Source organism: Urtica dioica, chromosome 8, assembly GCF_054948205.1.
Source record: "Urtica dioica subsp. dioica isolate 48M chromosome 8, U.dioica_male_clone48M_v1_H2, whole genome shotgun sequence".
NCBI classification, from domain to species: domain Eukaryota; kingdom Viridiplantae; phylum Streptophyta; class Magnoliopsida; order Rosales; family Urticaceae; genus Urtica; species Urtica dioica.
The window spans coordinates 85,373-105,460 of record NC_142763.1 but is presented as its reverse complement, the minus strand read 5'-3'; positions in this window follow the sequence as shown (position 1 = coordinate 105,460).

Genomic DNA, 20,088 nt, shown 5'->3' with positions numbered 1-20,088 from the left:
ACTACCCCCTTTGGATTTGAAGGGGGTTTGTGAAATTTTTGTAGGGATCGAAAACTAATTATACGCTTACATATTATCGAAACTATGGTAGCCATCATCCTAACAAGCCAAGAATCTTAAAAATCGGGCACTATTTGAACGAGTTATGGTACTTTCAAATTTTGCAAATTTTTCGTGTACTAACCCCTTTGGATTTGAAGGGGGTTTGTGAAATTTTTTTAGCGATCGAAAACTACTTATACGCCAACATATTCTCGAAAATATGGTAACCATCATCTTAACAAGCAAAGAATCTTAAAAATCGGCCACCATTTGAAAGAGTTATGGTACTTTCAAATTTTGCAAGTTTTTCGTGTACTACCGGTACCCTTTGGCTTTGAAGGGGGTTTGTGAAATTTTTGTAGGGATCGAAAACTAATTATACGCTTACATATTCTCGAAACTATGGTAACCATCATCCTAACAAGCCAAGAATCTTAAAAATCGGGCACCATTTGAAAGAAATATGATAATTTCAAATTTTCCAAATTTTTCGTGTACTAACCCCTTTGGCTTTGAAGGGGGTTTGTGAAATTTTTTTAGTGATCGAAAACTAAGTATACGCCTACATATTCTCGAAAATATGGTAACCATCATCCTAACAAGAAAAGAATCTTAAAAATCGGGCACCATTTGAAAGAGTTATGGTAGTTTCAAATTTTGCAAGTTTTTCGTGTAGTACCCCCTTTGGATTTGAAGGGGGTTTGTGAAATTTTTGTAGGGATCGAAAACTAATTATACGCTTACATATTATCGAAACTATGGTAGCCATCATCCTAACAAGCCAAGAATCTTAAAAATCGGGCACTATTTGAATGAGTTATGTTACTTTCAAATTTTGCAAATTTTTCGTGTACTAACCCCTTTGGATTTGAAGGGGGTTTGTGAAATTTTTTTAGCGATCGAAAACTACTTATACGCCAACGTATTCTCGAAAATATGGTAACCATCATCTTAACAAGCAAAGAATCTTAAAAATCGTCCACCATTTGAAAGAGTTATGGTACTTTCAAATTTTGTAAGTTTTTCGTGTACTACCCCCTTTGGCTTTGAAGGGGGTTTGTGAAATTTTTGTAGGGATCGAAAACTAATTATAAGCTTACATATTATCGAACCTATGGTAGCCATCATCCTAACAAGCCAAGAATCTTAAAAATCGGGCACCATTTGAAAGATTTATGGTACTTTCAAATTTTGCAAATTTTTCGTGTACTAACCCCTTTGGATTTGAAGGGGGTTTGTGAAATTTTTTTAGCGATCGAAAACTACTTATACGCCAACATATTCTCGAAAATATGGTAACCATCATCTTAACAAGCAAAGAATCTTAAAAACCGGCCACCATTTGAAAGAGTTATGGTACTTTCAAAATTTGCAAGTTTTTCGTGTACTACCCCCTTTGGCTTTGAAGGGGGTTTGTGAAATTTTTGTAGGGATCGAAAACTAATTATACGCTTACATATTCTCGAAACTATGGTAACCATCATCCTAACAAGCAAAGAATCTTAAAAATCGGGCACCATTTGAAAGAGTTATGGTAGTTTCAAATTTTGCAAGTTTTTCGTGTACTACCCCCTTTGGATTTGAAGGGGGTTTGTGAAATTTTTGTAGGGATCGAAAACTAATTATACGCTTACATATTATCGAAACTATGGTAGCCATCATCCTAACAAGCCAAGAATCTTAAAAATCGGGCACTATTTGAACGAGTTTTGTTACTTTCAAATTTTGCAAATTTTTCGTGTACTAACCCCTTTGGATTTGAAGGGGGTTTGTGAAATTTTTTTAGCGATCGAAAACTACTTATACGCCAACATATTCTCGAAAATATGGTAACCATCATCTTAACAAGCAAAGAATCTTAAAAACCGGCCACCATTTGAAAGAGTTATGGTACTTTCAAATTTTGTAAGTTTTTCGTGTACGGCCCTTTGGCTTTGAAGGGGGTTTGTGAAATTTTTGTAGGGATCGAAAACTAATTATAAGCTTACATATTATCGAAACTATGGTAGCCATCATCCTAACAAGCCAAGAATCTTAAAAATCGGGCACCATTTGAAAGAGTTATGGTACGTTCAAATTTTGCAAATTTTTCGTGTACTAACCCCTTTGGATTTGAAGGGGGTTTGTGAAATTTTTTTAGCGATCGAAAACTACTTATACGCCAACATATTCTCGAAAATATGGTAACCATCATCTTAACAAGCAAAGAATCTTAAAAATCGGCCACCATTTGAAAGAGTTATGGTACTTTCAAATTTTGTAAGTTTTTCGTGTACTACCCCCTTTGGCTTTGAAGGGGGTTTGTGAAATTTTTGTAGGGATCGAAAACTAATTATACGCTTACATATTATCGAAACTATGGTAACCATCATCCTAACAAGCCAAGAATCTTAAAAATCGGGCACCATTTGAAAGAGTTATTGTAATTTCAAATTTTGCAAATTTTTCGTGTACTAACCCCTTTGGATTTGAAGGGGGTTTGTGAAATTTTTTTAGCGATCGAAAACTACTTATACGCCAACATATTCTCGAAAATATGGTAACCATCATCTTATCAAGCAAAGAATCTTAAAAATCGGGCACCATTTGAAAGAGTTATGGTACTTTCAAAATTTGCAAGTTTTTCGTGTACTACCCCATTTGGCTTTGAAGGGGGTTTGTGAAATTTTTGTAGGGATCGAAAACTAATTATACGCTTACATATTCTCGAAACTATGGTAACCATCATCCTAACAAGCCAAGAATCTTAAAAATCGGGCACCATTTGAAAGAGTTATGGTACTTTCAAATTTTGCAAGTTTTTCGTGTACTACCCATTTTGGCTTTGAAGGGGGTTTGTGAAATTTTTGTAGGGATCGAAAACTAATTATACGCTTACATATTCTCGAAACTATGGTAACCATCATCCTAACAAGCCAAGAATCTTAAAAATCGGGCACCATTTGAAAGAAATATGATAATTTCAAATTTTGCAAATTTTTCGTGTACTAACCCCTTTGGCTTTGAAGGGGGTTTGTGAAATTTTTTTAGTGATCGAAAACTAAGTATACGCCTACATATTCTCGAAAATATGGTAACCATCATCCTAACAAGCAAAGAATCTTAAAAATCGGGCACCATTTGAAAGAGTTATGGTAGTTTCAAATTTTGCAAGTTTTTCGTGTACTACCCCCTTTGGATTTGAAGGGGGTTTGTGAAATTTTTGTAGGGATCGAAAACTAATTATAAGCTTACATATTATCGAAACTATGGTAGCCATCATCCTAACAAGCCAAGAATCTTAAAAATCGGGCACCATTTGAAAGAGTTATGGTACTTTCAAATTTTGCAAATTTTTCGTGTACTAACCCCTTTGGATTTGAAGGGGGTTTGTGAAATTTTTTTAGCGATCGAAAACTACTTATACGCCAACATATTCTCGAAAATATGGTAACCATCATCTTAACAAGCAAAGAATCTTAAAAATCGGCCACCATTTGAAAGAGTTATGGTACTTTCAAATTTTGTAAGTTTTTCGTGTACGGTACCCTTTGGCTTTGAAGGGGGTTTGTGAAATTTTTGTAGGGATCGAAAACTAATTATAAGCTTACATATTATCGAAACTATGGTAGCCATCATCCTAACAAGCCAAGAATCTTAAAAATCGGGCACCATTTGAAAGAGTTATGGTACTTTCAAATTTTGCAAATTTTTCGTGTACTAACCCCTTTGGATTTGAAGGGGGTTTGTGAAATTTTTTTAGCGATCGAAAACTACTTATACGCCAACATATTCTCGAAAATATGGTAACCATCATCTTAACAAGCAAAGAATCTTAAAAACCGGCCACCATTTGAAAGAGTTATGGTACTTTCAAATTTTGTAAGTTTTTCGTGTACTACCCCCTTTGGCTTTGAAGGGGGTTTGTGAAATTTTAGTAGGGATCGAAAACTAAGTATACGCCTACATATTCTCGAAAATATGGTAACGATCATCCTAACAAGCAAAGAATCTTAAAAATCGGGCACCATTTGAAAGAGTTATGGTAGTTTCAAATTTTGCAAATTTTTCGTGTACTACCCCCTTTGGCTTTGAAGGGGGTTTGTGAAATTTTTTTAGCGATCGAAAACTACTTATACGCCAACATATTCTCGAAAATATGGTAACCATCATCTTATCAAGCAAAGAATCTTAAAAATCGGGCACCATTTGAAAGAGTTATGGTACTTTCAAAATTTGCAAGTTTTTCGTGTACTACCCCCTTTGGCTTTGAAGGGGGTTTGTGAAATTTTTATGGGATCGAAAACTAATTATACGCTTACATATTCTCGAAACTATGGTAACCATCATCCTAACAAGCCAAGAATCTTAAAAATCGGGCACCATTTGAAAGAGTTATGGTACTTTCAAATTTTGCAAGTTTTTCGTGTACTACCGGTACCCTTTGGCTTTGAAGGGAGTTTGTGAAATTTTTGTAGGGATCGAAAACTAATTATACGCTTACATATTCTCGAAACTATGGTAACCATCATCCTAACAAGCCAAGAATCTTAAAAATCGGGCACCATTTGAAAGAAATATGATAATTTCAAATTTTCCAAATTTTTCGTGTACTAACCCCTTTGGCTTTGAAGGGGGTTTGTGAAATTTTTTTAGTGATCGAAAACTAAGTATACGCCTACATATTCTCGAAAATATGGTAACCATCATCCTAACAAGAAAAGAATCTTAAAAATCGGGCACCATTTGAAAGAGTTATGGTAGTTTCAAATTTTGCAAGTTTTTCGTGTAGTACCCCCTTTGGATTTGAAGGGGGTTTGTGAAATTTTTGTAGGGATCGAAAACTAATTATACGCTTACATATTATCGAAACTATGGTAGCCATCATCCTAACAAGCCAAGAATCTTAAAAATCGGGCACTATTTGAACGAGTTATGTTACTTTCAAATTTTGCAAATTTTTCGTGTACTAACCCCTTTGGATTTGAAGGGCGTTTGTGAAATTTTTTTAGCGATCGAAAACTACTTATACGCCAACATATTCTCGAAAATATGGTAACCATCATCTTAACAAGCAAAGAATCTTAAAAATCGTCCACCATTTGAAAGAGTTATGGTACTTTCAAATTTTGTAAGTTTTTCGTGTACTACCCCCTTTGGCTTTGAAGGGGGTTTGTGAAATTTTTGTAGGGATCGAAAACTAATTATAAGCTTACATATTATCGAACCTATGGTAGCCATCATCCTAACAAGCCAAGAATCTTAAAAATCGGGCACCATTTGTAAGATTTATGCTACTTTCAAATTTTGCAAATTTTTCGTGTACTAACCCCTTTGGATTTGAAGGGGGTTTGTGAAATTTTTTTAGCGATCGAAAACTACTTATACGCCAACATATTCTCGAAAATATAGTAACCATCATCTTAACAAGCAAAGAATCTTAAAAACCGGCCACCATTTGAAAGAGTTATGGTACTTTCAAATTTTGTAAGTTTTTCGTGTACTACCCCCTTTGGCTTTGAAGGGGGTTTGTGAAATTTTTGTAGGGATCGAAAACTAATTATACGCTTACATATTCTCGAAACTATGGTAACCATCATCCTAACAAGCCAGGAATCATAAAAATCGGGCACCATTTGAAAGAGTTATGGTACTTTCAAATTTTGCAAGTTTTTCGTGTACTACCCCCTTTGGCTTTGAAGGGGGTTTGTGAAATTTTTGTAGGGATCGAAAACTAATTATACGCTTACATATTCTCGAAACTATGGTAACCATCATCCTAACAAGCCAAGAATCTTAAAAATCGGGCACCATTTGAAAGAAATATGATAATTTCAAATTTTGCAAATTTTTCGTGTACTAACCCCTTTGGCTTTGAAGGGGGTTTGTGAAATTTTTTTAGCGATCGAAAACTAAGTATACGCCTACATATTCTCGAAAATATGGTAACGATCATCTTATCAAGCAAAGAATCTTAAAAATCGGGCACCATTTGAAAGAGTTATGGTAGTTTCAAATTTTGCAAGTTTTTCGTGTACTACCCCCTTTGGCTTTGAAGGGGGTTTGTGAAATTTTTGTAGGGATCGAAAACTAATTATACGCTTACATATTCTCGAAACTATGGTAACCATCATCCTAACAAGCCAAGAATCTTAAAAATCGGGCACCATTTGAAAGAGTTATGGTACTTTCAAATTTTGCAAGTTTTTCGTGTACTACCCCCTTTGGCTTTGAAGGGGGTTTGTGAAATTTTTGTAGGGATCGAAAACTAATTATACGCTTACATATTCTCGAAACTATGGTAGCCATCATCCTAACAAGCCAAGAATCTTAAAAATCGGGCACTATTTGAACGAGTTATGGTACTTTCAAATTTTGCAAATTTTTCGTGTACTAACCCCTTTGGATTTGAAGGGGGTTTGTGAAATTTTTTTAGCGATCGAAAACTACTTATACGCCAACATATTCTCGAAAATATGGTAACCATCATCTTAACAAGCAAAGAATCTTAAAAATCGGGCACCATTTGAAAGAGTTATGGTAATTTCAAATTTTGTAAGTTTTTCGTGTACTACCTACCCCCTTTGGCTTTGAAGGGGGTTTGTGAAATTTTTGTAGGGATCGAAAACTAATTATACGCTTATATATTATCGAAACTATGGTAACCATCATCCTAACAAGCCAAGAATCTTAAAAATCGGGCACCATTTGAAAGAGTTATTGTACTTTCAAATTTTGCAAATTTTTCGTGTACTAACCCCTTTGGATTTGAAGGGGGTTTGTGAAATTTTTTTAGCGATCGAAAACTACTTATACGCCAACATATTCTCGAAAATATGGTAACCATCATCTTAACAAGCAAAGAATCTTAAAAATCGGGCACCATTTGAAAGAGTTATGGTACTTTCAAATTTTGCAAGTTTTTCGTGTACTACCCTCTTTGGCTTTGAAGGGGGTTTGTGAAATTTTTGTAGGGATCGAAAACTAATTATACGCTTACATATTATCGAAACTATGGTAGCCATCATCCTAACAAGCCAAGAATCTTAAAAATCGGGCACTATTTGAAAGAGTTATGGTACTTTCAAATTTTGCAAATTTTTCGTGTACGTTACCCTTTGGATTTGAAGGGGGTTTGTGAAATTTTTTTAGCGTTCGAAAACTACTTATACGCCAACATATTCTCGAAAATATGGTAACCATCATCTTAACAAGCAAAGAATCATAAAAACCGGCCACCATTTGAAAGAGTTATGGTACTTTCAAATTTTGTAAGTTTTTCGTGTACTACACCATTTGGCTTTGAAGGGGGTTTGTGAAATTTTTGTAGGGATCGAAAACTAATTATACGCTTATATATTATCGAAACTATGGTAACCATCATCCTAACAAGCCAAGAATCTTAAAAATCGGGCACCATTTGAAAGAAATATGATAATTTCAAATTTTGCAAATTTTTCGTGTACTAACCCCTTTGGCTTTGAAGGGGGTTTGTGAAATTTTTTTAGTGATCGAAAACTAAGTATACGCCTACATATTCTCGAAAATATGGTAACCATCATCCTAACAAGCAAAGAATCTTAAAAATCGGGCACCTTTTGAAAGAGTTATGGTAGTTTCAAATTTTGCAAGTTTTTCGTGTACTACCCCCTTTGGATTTGAAGGGGGTTTGTGAAATTTTTGTAGGGATCGAAAACTAATTATACGCTTACATATTATCGAAACTATGGTAGCCATCATCCTAACAAGCCAAGAATCTTAAAAATCGGGCACCATTCGAAAGAGTTATGGTACTTTCAAATTTTGCAAATTTTACGTGTACTAACCCCTTTGGATTTGAAGGGGGTTTGTGAAATTTTTTTAGCGATCGAAAACTACTTATACGCCAACATATTCTCGAAAATATGGTAACCATCATCTTAACAAGCAAAGAATCTTAAAAACCAGCCACCATTTGAAAGAGTTATGGTACTTTCAAATTTTGCAAGTTTTTCGTGTACTACCCCCTTTCGCTTTGAAGGAGGTTTGTGAAATTTTTGTAGGGATCGAAAACTAATTGTACGCTTACATATTCTCGAAACTATGGTAACCATCATCCTAACAAGCCAAGAATCTTAAAAATCGGGCACCATTTGAAAGAAATATGATAATTTCAAATTTTGCAAATTTTTCGTGTACTAACCTCTTTGGCTTTGAAGGGGGTTTGTGAAATTTTTTTAGTGATCGAAAACTAAGTATACGCCTACATATTCTCGAAAATATGGTAACCATCATCCTAACAAGCAAAGAATCTTAAAAATCGGGCACCATTTGAAAGAGTTATGGTAGTTTCAAATTTTGCAAGTTTTTCGTGTACTACCCCCTTTGGATTTGAAGGGGGTTTGTGAAATTTTTGTAGGGATCGAAAACTAATTATACGCTTACATATTATCAAAACTATGGTAGCCATCATCCTAACAAGCCAAGAATCTTAAAAATCGGGCACCATTTGAACGAGTTATGGTACTTTCAAATTTTGCAAATTTTTCGTGTACTAACCCCTTTGGATTTGAAGGGGGTTTGTGAAATTTTTTTAGCGATCGAAAACTACTTATACGCCAACATATTCTCGAAAATATGGTAACCATCATCTTAACAAGCAAAGAATCTTAAAAATCGGCCACCATTTGAAAGAGTTATGGTACTTTCAAATTTTGTAAGTTTTTCGTGTACCCCCTTTGGCTTTGAAGGGGGTTTGTGAAATTTTTGTAGGGATCGAAAACTAATTATAAGCTTACATATTATCGAAACTATGGTAGCCATCATCCTAACAAGCCAAGAATCTTAAAAATCGGGCACCATTTGAAAGAGTTATGGTACTTTCAAATTTTGCAAATTTTTCGTGTACTAACCCCTTTGGATTTGAAGGGGGTTTGTGAAATTTTTGTAGGGATCGAAAACTAATTATACGCTTACATATTATCGAAACTATGGTAGCCATCATCCTAAAAAGCCAAGAATCTTAAAAATCGGGCACTATTTGAACGAGTTATGGTACTTTCAAATTTTGCAAATTTTTCGTGTACTAACCCCTTTGGATTTGAAGGGGGTTTGTGAAATTTTTTTAGCGATCGAAAACTACTTATACGCCAACATATTCTCGAAAATATGGTAACCATCATCTTAACAAGCAAAGAATCTTAAAAATCGGCCACCATTTGAAAGAGTTATGGTACTTTCAAATTTTGCAAGTTTTTCGTGTACTACCCTCTTTGGCTTTGAAGGGGGTTTGTGAAATTTTTGTAGGGATCGAAAACTAATTATACGCTTACATATTATCGAAACTATGGTAGCCATCATCCTAACAAGCCAAGAATCTTAAAAATCGGGCACTATTTGAAAGAGTTATGGTACTTTCAAATTTTGCAAATTTTTCGTGTACGTTACCCTTTGGATTTGAAGGGGGTTTGTGAAATTTTTTTAGCGTTCGAAAACTACTTATACGCCAACATATTCTCGAAAATATGGTAACCATCATCTTAACAAGCAAAGAATCATAAAAACCGGCCACCATTTGAAAGAGTTATGGTACTTTCAAATTTTGTAAGTTTTTCGTGTACTACACCATTTGGCTTTGAAGGGGGTTTGTGAAATTTTTGTAGGGATCGAAAACTAATTATACGCTTATATATTATCGAAACTATGGTAACCATCATCCTAACAAGCCAAGAATCTTAAAAATCGGGCACCATTTGAAAGAAATATGATAATTTCAAATTTTGCAAATTTTTCGTGTACTAACCCCTTTGGCTTTGAAGGGGGTTTGTGAAATTTTTTTAGTGATCGAAAACTAAGTATACGCCTACATATTCTCGAAAATATGGTAACCATCATCCTAACAAGCAAAGAATCTTAAAAATCGGGCACCTTTTGAAAGAGTTATGGTAGTTTCAAATTTTGCAAGTTTTTCGTGTACTACCCCCTTTGGATTTGAAGGGGGTTTGTGAAATTTTTGTAGGGATCGAAAACTAATTATACGCTTACATATTATCGAAACTATGGTAGCCATCATCCTAACAAGCCAAGAATCTTAAAAATCGGGCACCATTCGAAAGAGTTATGGTACTTTCAAATTTTGCAAATTTTACGTGTACTAACCCCTTTGGATTTGAAGGGGGTTTGTGAAATTTTTTTAGCGATCGAAAACTACTTATACGCCAACATATTCTCGAAAATATGGTAACCATCATCTTAACAAGCAAAGAATCTTAAAAACCAGCCACCATTTGAAAGAGTTATGGTACTTTCAAATTTTGCAAGTTTTTCGTGTACTACCCCCTTTCGCTTTGAAGGAGGTTTGTGAAATTTTTGTAGGGATCGAAAACTAATTGTACGCTTACATATTCTCGAAACTATGGTAACCATCATCCTAACAAGCCAAGAATCTTAAAAATCGGGCACCATTTGAAAGAAATATGATAATTTCAAATTTTGCAAATTTTTCGTGTACTAACCTCTTTGGCTTTGAAGGGGGTTTGTGAAATTTTTTTAGTGATCGAAAACTAAGTATACGCCTACATATTCTCGAAAATATGGTAACCATCATCCTAACAAGCAAAGAATCTTAAAAATCGGGCACCATTTGAAAGAGTTATGGTAGTTTCAAATTTTGCAAGTTTTTCGTGTACTACCCCCTTTGGATTTGAAGGGGGTTTGTGAAATTTTTGTAGGGATCGAAAACTAATTATACGCTTACATATTATCAAAACTATGGTAGCCATCATCCTAACAAGCCAAGAATCTTAAAAATCGGGCACCATTTGAACGAGTTATGGTACTTTCAAATTTTGCAAATTTTTCGTGTACTAACCCCTTTGGATTTGAAGGGGGTTTGTGAAATTTTTTTAGCGATCGAAAACTACTTATACGCCAACATATTCTCGAAAATATGGTAACCATCATCTTAACAAGCAAAGAATCTTAAAAATCGGCCACCATTTGAAAGAGTTATGGTACTTTCAAATTTTGTAAGTTTTTCGTGTACCCCCTTTGGCTTTGAAGGGGGTTTGTGAAATTTTTGTAGGGATCGAAAACTAATTATAAGCTTACATATTATCGAAACTATGGTAGCCATCATCCTAACAAGCCAAGAATCTTAAAAATCGGGCACCATTTGAAAGAGTTATGGTACTTTCAAATTTTGCAAATTTTTCGTGTACTAACCCCTTTGGATTTGAAGGGGGTTTGTGAAATTTTTGTAGGGATCGAAAACTAATTATACGCTTACATATTATCGAAACTATGGTAGCCATCATCCTAAAAAGCCAAGAATCTTAAAAATCGGGCACCATTTGAACGAGTTATGGTACTTTCAAATTTTGCAAATTTTTCGTGTACTAACCCCTTTGGATTTGAAGGGGGTTTGTGAAATTTTTTTAGCGATCGAAAACTACTTATACGCCAACATATTCTCGAAAATATGGTAACCATCATCTTAACAAGCAAAGAATCTTAAAAATCGGCCACCATTTGAAAGAGTTATGGTACTTTCAAATTTTGTAAGTTTTTCGTGTACTACCCCTTTGGCTTTGAAGGGGGTTTGTGAAATTTTTGTAGGGATCGAAAACTAATTATAAGCTTACATATTATCGAAACTATGGTAGCCATCATCCTAACAAGCCAAGAATCTTAAAAATCGGGCACCATTTGAAAGAGTTATGGTACTTTCAAATTTTGCAAATTTTTCGTGTACTAACCCCTTTGGATTTGAAGGGGGTTTGTGAAATTTTTTTAGCGATCGAAAACTACTTATACGCCAACATATTCTCGAAAATATGGTAACCATCATCTTAACAAGCAAAGAATCTTAAAAATCGGGCACCATTTGAAAGAGTTATGGTACTTTCAAATTTTGCAAGTTTTTCGTGTACTACCCCCTTTGGCTTTGAAGGGGGTTTGTGAAATTTTTGTAGGGATCGAAAACTAATTATACGCTTACATATTCTCGAAACTATGGTAACCATCATTCCAACAAGCCAAGAATCTTAAAAATCGGGCACCATTTGAAAGAGTTATGGTACTTTCAAATTTTGCAAGTTTTTCGTGTACTATCCCCTTTGGCTTTGAAGGGGGTTTGTGAAATTTTTGTAGGGATCGAAAACTAATTATACTCTTACATATTCTCGAAACTATGGTAACCATCATCCTAACAAGCCAAGAATCTTAAAAATCGGGCACCATTTGAAAGAAATATGATAATTTCAAATTTTGCAAATTTTTCGTGTACTAACCCCTTTGGCTTTGAAGGGGGTTTGTGAAATTTTTTTAGTGATCGAAAACTAAGTATACGCCTACATATTCTCGAAAATATGGTAACCATCATCCTAACAAGCAAAGAATCTTAAAAATCGGGCACCTTTTGAAAGAGTTATGGTAGTTTCAAATTTTGCAAGTTTTTCGTGTACTACCCCCTTTGGATTTGAAGGGTTATTGTGAAATTTTTGTAGGGATCGAAAACTAATTATACGCTTACATATTATCGAAACTATGGTAGCCATCATCCTAACAAGCCAAGAATCTTAAAAATCGGGCACCATTTGAAAGAGTTGTGGTACTTTCAAATTTTGCAAATTTTACGTGTACTAACCCCTTTGGATTTGAAGGGGGTTTGTGAAATTTTTTTAGCGATCGAAAACTACTTATACGCCAACATATTCTCGAAAATATGGTAACCATCATCTTAACAAGCAAAGAATCTTAAAAACCGGCCACCATTTGAAAGAGTTATGGTACTTTCAAATTTTGTAAGTTTTTCGTGTACTACCCCATTTGGCTTTGAAGGGGGTTTGTGAAATTTTTGTAGGGATCGAAAACTAATTATACGCTTATATATTATCGAAACTATGGTAACCATCATCCTAACAAGCGAAGAATCTTAAAAATCGGGCACCATTTGAAAGAGTTATTGTACTTTCAAATTTTGCAAATTTTTCGTGTACTAACCCCTTTGGATTTGAAGGGGTTTTGTGAAATTTTTTTAGCGATCGAAAACTACTTATACGCCAACATATTCTCGAAAATATGGTAACCATCATCTTAACAAGCAAAGAATCTTAAAAATCGGGCACCATTTGAAAGAGTTATGGTACTTTCAAATTTTGCAAGTTTTTCGTGTACTACCCCCTTTGGCTTTGAAGGGGGTTTGTGAAATTTTTGTAGGGATCGAAAACTAATTATACGCTTATATATTCTCGAAACTATGGTAACCATCATCCTAACAAGCCAAGAATCTTAAAAATCGGGCACCATTTGAAAGAGTTATGGTACTTTCAAATTTTGCAAGTTTTTCTTGTACTACCCCATTTTGCTTTGAAGGGGGTTTGTGAAATTTTTGTAGGGATCGAAAACTAATTATACGCTTACATATTATCGAAACTATGGTAACCATCATGCTACCAAGCCAAGAATCTTAAAAATCGGGCACCATTTGAAAGAAATATGATAATTTCAAATTTTGCAAATTTTTCGTGTACTAACCCCTTTGGCTTTGAAGGGGGTTTGTGAAATTTTTTTAGTGATCGAAAACTAAGTATACGCCTACATATTCTCGAAAATATGGTAACCATCATCCTAACAAGCAAAGAATCTTAAAAATCAGGCACCATTTGAAAGAGTTATGGTACTTTCAAATTTTGCAAGTTTTTCGTGTACTACCCCCTTTGGCTTTGAAGGGGGTTTGTGAAATTTTTTTAGCGATCGAAATTTACTTATACGCCAACATATTCTCGAAAATATGGTAACCATCATATTAACAAGCAAAGAATCTTAAAAATCGGGCACCATTTGAAAGAGTTATGGTACTTTCAAATTTTGCAAGTTTTTCGTGTACTACCCCCTTTGGCTTTGAAGGGGGTTTGTGAAATTTTTGTAGGGATCGAAAACTAATTATACGCTTACATATTCTCGAAACTATGGTAACCATCATCCTAACAAGCCAAGAATCTTAAAAATCGGGCACCATTTGAAAGAGTTATGGTACTTTCAAATTTTGCAAGTTTTTCGTGTACTACCCCATTTGGCTTTGAAGGGGGTTTGTGAAATTTTTTTAGCGATCGAAAACTACTTATACGCCAACATATTCTCGAAAATATGGTAACCATCATCTTAACAAGCAAAGAATCTTAAAAACCGGCCACCATTTGAAAGAGTTATGGTACTTTCAAATTTTGTAAGTTTTTCGTGTACTACACCTTTTGGCTTTGAAGGGGGTTTGTGAAATTTTTGTAGGGATCGAAAACTAATTATACGCTTATATATTATCGAAACTATGGTAACCATCATCCTAACAAGCCAAGAATCTTAAAAATCGGGCACCATTTGAAAGAGTTATTGTACTTTCAAATTTTGCAAATTTTTCGTGTACTAACCCCTTTGGATTTGAAGGGGGTTTGTGAAATTTTTTTAGCGATCGAAAACTACTTATACGCCAACATATTCTCGAAAATATGGTAACCATCATCTTAACAAGCAAAGAATCTTAAAAATCGGGCACCATTTGAAAGAGTTATGGTACTTTCAAATTTTGTAAGTTTTTCGTGTACTACACCTTTTGGCTTTGAAGGGGGTTTGTGAAATTTTTGTAGGGATCGAAAACTAATTATACGCTTATATATTATCGAAACTATGGTAACCATCATCCTAACAAGCCAAGAATCTTAAAAATCGGGCACCATTTGAAAGAGTTATTGTACTTTCAAATTTTGCAAATTTTTCTTGTACTACCCCCTTTTGCTTTGAAGGGGGTTTGTGAAATTTTTGTAGGGATCGAAAACTAATTATACGCTTACATATTATCGAAACTATGGTAACCATCATGCTACCAAGCCAAGAATCTTAAAAATCGGGCACCATTTGAAAGAAATATGATAATTTCAAATTTTGCAAATTTTTCGTGTACTAACCCCTTTGGCTTTGAAGGGGGTTTGTGAAATTTTTTTAGTGATCGAAAACTAAGTATACGCCTACATATTCTCGAAAATATGGTAACCATCATCCTAACAAGCAAAGAATCTTAAAAATCAGGCACCATTTGAAAGAGTTATGGTACTTTCAAATTTTGCAAGTTTTTCGTGTACTACCCCCTTTGGCTTTGAAGGGGGTTTGTGAAATTTTTTTAGCGATCGAAATTTACTTATACGCCAACATATTCTCGAAAATATGGTAACCATCATATTAACAAGCAAAGAATCTTAAAAATCGGGCACCATTTGAAAGAGTTATGGTACTTTCAAATTTTGCAAGTTTTTCGTGTACTACCCCCTTTGGCTTTGAAGGGGGTTTGTGAAATTTTTGTAGGGATCGAAAACTAATTATACGCTTACATATTCTCGAAACTATGGTAACCATCATCCTAACAAGCCAAGAATCTTAAAAATCGGGCACCATTTGAGAGAGTTATGGTACTTTCAAATTTTGCAAGTTTTTCGTGTATTACCCCATTTGGCTTTGAAGGGGGTTTGTGAAATTTTTTTAGCGATCGAAAACTACTTATACGCCAACATATTCTCGAAAATATGGTAACCATCATCTTAACAAGCAAAGAATCTTAAAAACCGGCCACCATTTGAAAGAGTTATGGTACTTTCAAATTTTGTAAGTTTTTCGTGTACTACACCTTTTGGCTTTGAAGGGGGTTTGTGAAATTTTTGTAGGGATCGAAAACTAATTATACGCTTATATATTATCGAAACTATGGTAACCATCATCCTAACAAGCCAAGAATCTTAAAAATCGGGCACCATTTGAAAGAGTTATTGTACTTTCAAATTTTGCAAATTTTTCGTGTACTAACCCCTTTGGATTTGAAGGGGGTTTGTGAAATTTTTTTAGCGATCGAAAACTACTTATACGCCAACATATTCTCGAAAATATGGTAACCATCATCTTAACAAGCAAAGAATCTTAAAAATCGGGCACCATTTGAAAGAGTTATGGTACTTTCAAATTTTGCAAGTTTTTCGTGTACTACCCCATTTGGCTTTGAAGGGGGTTTGTGAAATTTTTGTAGTGATCGAAAACTAATTATACGCTTACATATTCTCGAAACTATGGTAACCATCATCCTAACAAGCCAAGAATCTTAAAAATCGGGCACCATTTGAAAGAGTTATGGTACTTTCAAATTTTGCAAGTTTTTCGTGTACTACCCCCTTTGGCTTTGAAGGGGGTTTGTGAAATTTTTGTAGGGATCGAAAACTAATTATACGCTTACATATTCTCGAAACTATGGTAACCATCATCCTAACAAGCCAAGAATCTTAAAAATCGGGCACCATTTGAAAGAGTTATGGTACTTTCAAATTTTGCAAGTTTTTCGTGTACTACCCCCTTTGGCTTTGAAGTGGGTTTGTGAAATTTTTGTAGGGATCGAAAACTAATTATACGCTTACATATTCTCGAAACTATGGTAACCATCATCCTAACAAGCCAAGAATCTTAAAAATCGGGCACCATTTGAAAGAGTTATGGTAGTTTCAAATTATGCAAGTTTTTCGTGTACTACCCCCTTTGGCTTTGAAGGGGGTTTGTGAAATTTTTTTAGCGATCGAAATTTACTTATACGCCAACATATTCTCGAAAATATGGTAACCATCATCTTAACAAGCAAAGAATCTTAAAAATCGGGCACCATTTGAAAGAGTTATGGTACTTTCAAATTTTGCAAGTTTTTCGTGTACTACCCCCTTTGGCTTTGAAGGGGGTTTGTGAAATTTTTCTAGGGATCGAAAACTAATTATACGCTTACATATTCTCGAAACTATAGTAACCATCATCCTAACAAGCCAAGAATCTAAAAAATCGGGCACCATTTGAAAGAGTTATGGTACTTTCAAATTTTGCAAGTTTTTCGTGTACTACCCCCTTTGGCTTTGAAGGGGGTTTGTGAAATTTTTTTAGCGATCGAAAACTACTTATACGCCAACATATTCTCGAAAATATGGTAACCATCATCTTAACAAGCAAAGAATCTTAAAAACCGGCCACCATTTGAAAGAGTTATGGTACTTTCAAATTTTGTAAGTTTTTCGTGTACTACCCCCTTTGGCTTTGAAGGGGGTTTGTGAAATTTTTGTAGGGATCGAAAACTAATTATACGCTTATATATTATCGAAACTATGGTAACCATTATCCTAACAAGCCAAGAATCTTAAAAATCGGGCACCATTTGAAAGAGTTATTGTACTTTCAAATTTTGCAAATTTTTCGTGTACTAACCCCTTTGGATTTGAAGGGGGTTTGTGAAATTTTTTTAGCGATCGAAAACTACTTATACGCCAACATATTCTCGAAAATATGGTAACCATCATCTTAACAAGCAAAGAATCTTAAAAATCGGGCACCATTTGAAAGAGTTATGGTACTTTCAAATTTTGTAAGTTTTTCGTGTACTACCCCCTTTGGCTTTGAAGGGGGTTTGTGAAATTTTTGTAGGGATCGAAAACTAATTATACGCTTACATATTCTCGAAACTATGGTAACCATCATCCTAACAAGCCAAGAATCTTAAAAATCGGGCACCATTTGAAAGAGTTATGGTACTTTCAAATTTTGCAAGTTTTTCATGTACTACCCCCTTTGGCTTTGAAGGGGGTTTGTGAAATTTTTTTAGCGATCGAAAACTACTTATACGCCAACATATTCTCGAAAATATGGTAACCATCATCTTAACAAGCAAAGAATCTTAAAAACCGGCCACCATTTGAAAGAGTTATGGTACTTTCAAATTTTGCAAGTTTTTCGTGTACTACACCCTTTGGCTTTGAAGGGGGTTTGTGAAATTTTTGTAGGGATCGAAAACTAATTATACGCTTACATATTCTCGAAACTATGGTAACCATCATCCTAACAAGCCAAGAATCTTAAAAATCGGGCACCATTTGAAAGAGTTATGGTACTTTCAAATTTTGCAAGTTTTTCGTGTACTACCCCCTTTGGCTTTGAAGGGGGTTTGTGAAATTTTTGTAGGGATCGAAAACTAATTATACGCTTACATATTCTCGAAACTATGGTAACCATCATCCTAACAAGCCAAGAATCTTAAAAATCGGGCACCATTTGAAAGAAATATGATAATTTCAAATTTTGCAAATTTTTCGTGTACTAACCCCTTTGGCTTTTAAGGGGGTTTGTGAAATTTTTTTAGTGATCGAAAACTAAGTATACGCCTACATATTCTCGAAAATATGGTAACCATCATCCTAACAAGCAAAGAATCTTAAAAATCGGGCACCTTTTGAAAGAGTTATGGTAGTTTCAAATTTTGCAAGTTTTTCGTGTACTACCCCCTTTGGATTTGAAGGGGGTTTGTGAAATTTTTGTAGGGATCGAAAACTAATTATACGCTTACATATTATCGAAACTATGGTAGCCATCATCCTAACAAGCCAAGAATCTTAAAAATCGGGCACTATTTGAACGAGTTATGGTACTTTCAAATTTTGCAAATTTTTCGTGTACTAACCCCTTTGGATTTGAAGGGGGTTTGTGAAATTTTTGTAGGGATCGAAAACTAATTATACGCTTACATATTCTCGAAACTATGGTAACCATCATCCTAACAAGCCAAGAATCTTAAAAATCGGGCACCATTTGAAAGAGTTATGGTAATTTCAAATTTTGTAAGTTTTTCGTGTACTACCCCCTTTGGATTTGAATGGGGTTTGTGAAATTTTTGTAGGGATCGAAAACTAATTATACGCTTACATATTATCGAAACTATGGTAACCATCATCCTAACAAGCCAAGAATCTTAAAAATCGGGCACCATTTGAATGAGTTATTGTAATTTCAAATTTTGCAAATTTTTCGTGTACTAACCCCTTTGGATTTGAAGGGGGTTTGCGAAATTTTTTTAGCTATCGAAAACTACTTATACGCCAACATATTCTCGAAAATATGGTAACCATTATCTTAACAAGCAAAGAATCTTAAAAATCGTGCACCATTTGAAAGAGTTATGGTAATTTCAAATTTTGTAAGTTTTTCGTGTACTACCCCCTTTGGCTTTGAAGGGGGTTTGTGAAATTTTTGTAGGGATCGAAAACTAATTATACGCTTATATATTATCAAAACTATGGTAACCATCATCCTAACAAGCCAAGAATCTTAAAAATCGGGCACCATTTGAAAGAGTTATTGTACTTTCAAATTTTGCAAATTTTTCGTGTACTAACCCCTTTGGATTTGAAGGGGGTTTGTGAAATTTTTTTAGCGATCGAAAACTACTTATACGCCAACATATTCTCGAAAATATGGTAACCATCATCTTAACAAGCAAAGAATCTTAAAAATCGGGCACCATTTGAAAGAGTTATGCTACTTTCATATTTTGCAAGTTTTTCGTGTACTACCCCATTTGGCTTTGAAGGGGGTTTGTGAAATTTTTGTAGGGATCGAAAACTAATTATACGCTTACATATTCTCGAAACTATGGTAACCATCATCCTAACAAGCCAAGAATCTTAAAAATCGGGCACCATTTGAAAGAGTTATGGTACTTTCAAATTTTGCAAGTTTTTCGTGTACTACCCCCTTTGGCTTTGAAGGGGGTTTGTGAAATTTTTGTATGGATCGAAAACTAATTATAAGCTTACATATTATCAAAACTATGGTAGCCATCATCCTAACAAGCCAAGAATCTTAAAAATCGGGCACCATTTGAAAGAGTTATGGTACTTTCAAATTTTGCAAATTTTTCGTGTACTAACCCCTTTGGATTTGAAGGGGGTGTGTGAAATTTTTTTAGCGATCGAAAACTACTTATACGCCAACATATTCTCGAAAATATGGTAACCATCATCCTAACAAGCAAAGAATCTTAAAAATCGGGCACCTTTTGAAAGAGTTATGGTAGTTTCAAATTTTGAAACTTTTTCGTGTACTACCCCCTTTGGATTTGAAGGGGGTTTGTGAAATTTTTGTAGGGATCGAAAACTAATTATACGCTTACATATTATCGAAACTATGGTAGCCATCATCCTAACAAGCCAAGAATCTTAAAAATCGGGCACCATTTGAAAGAGTTATGGT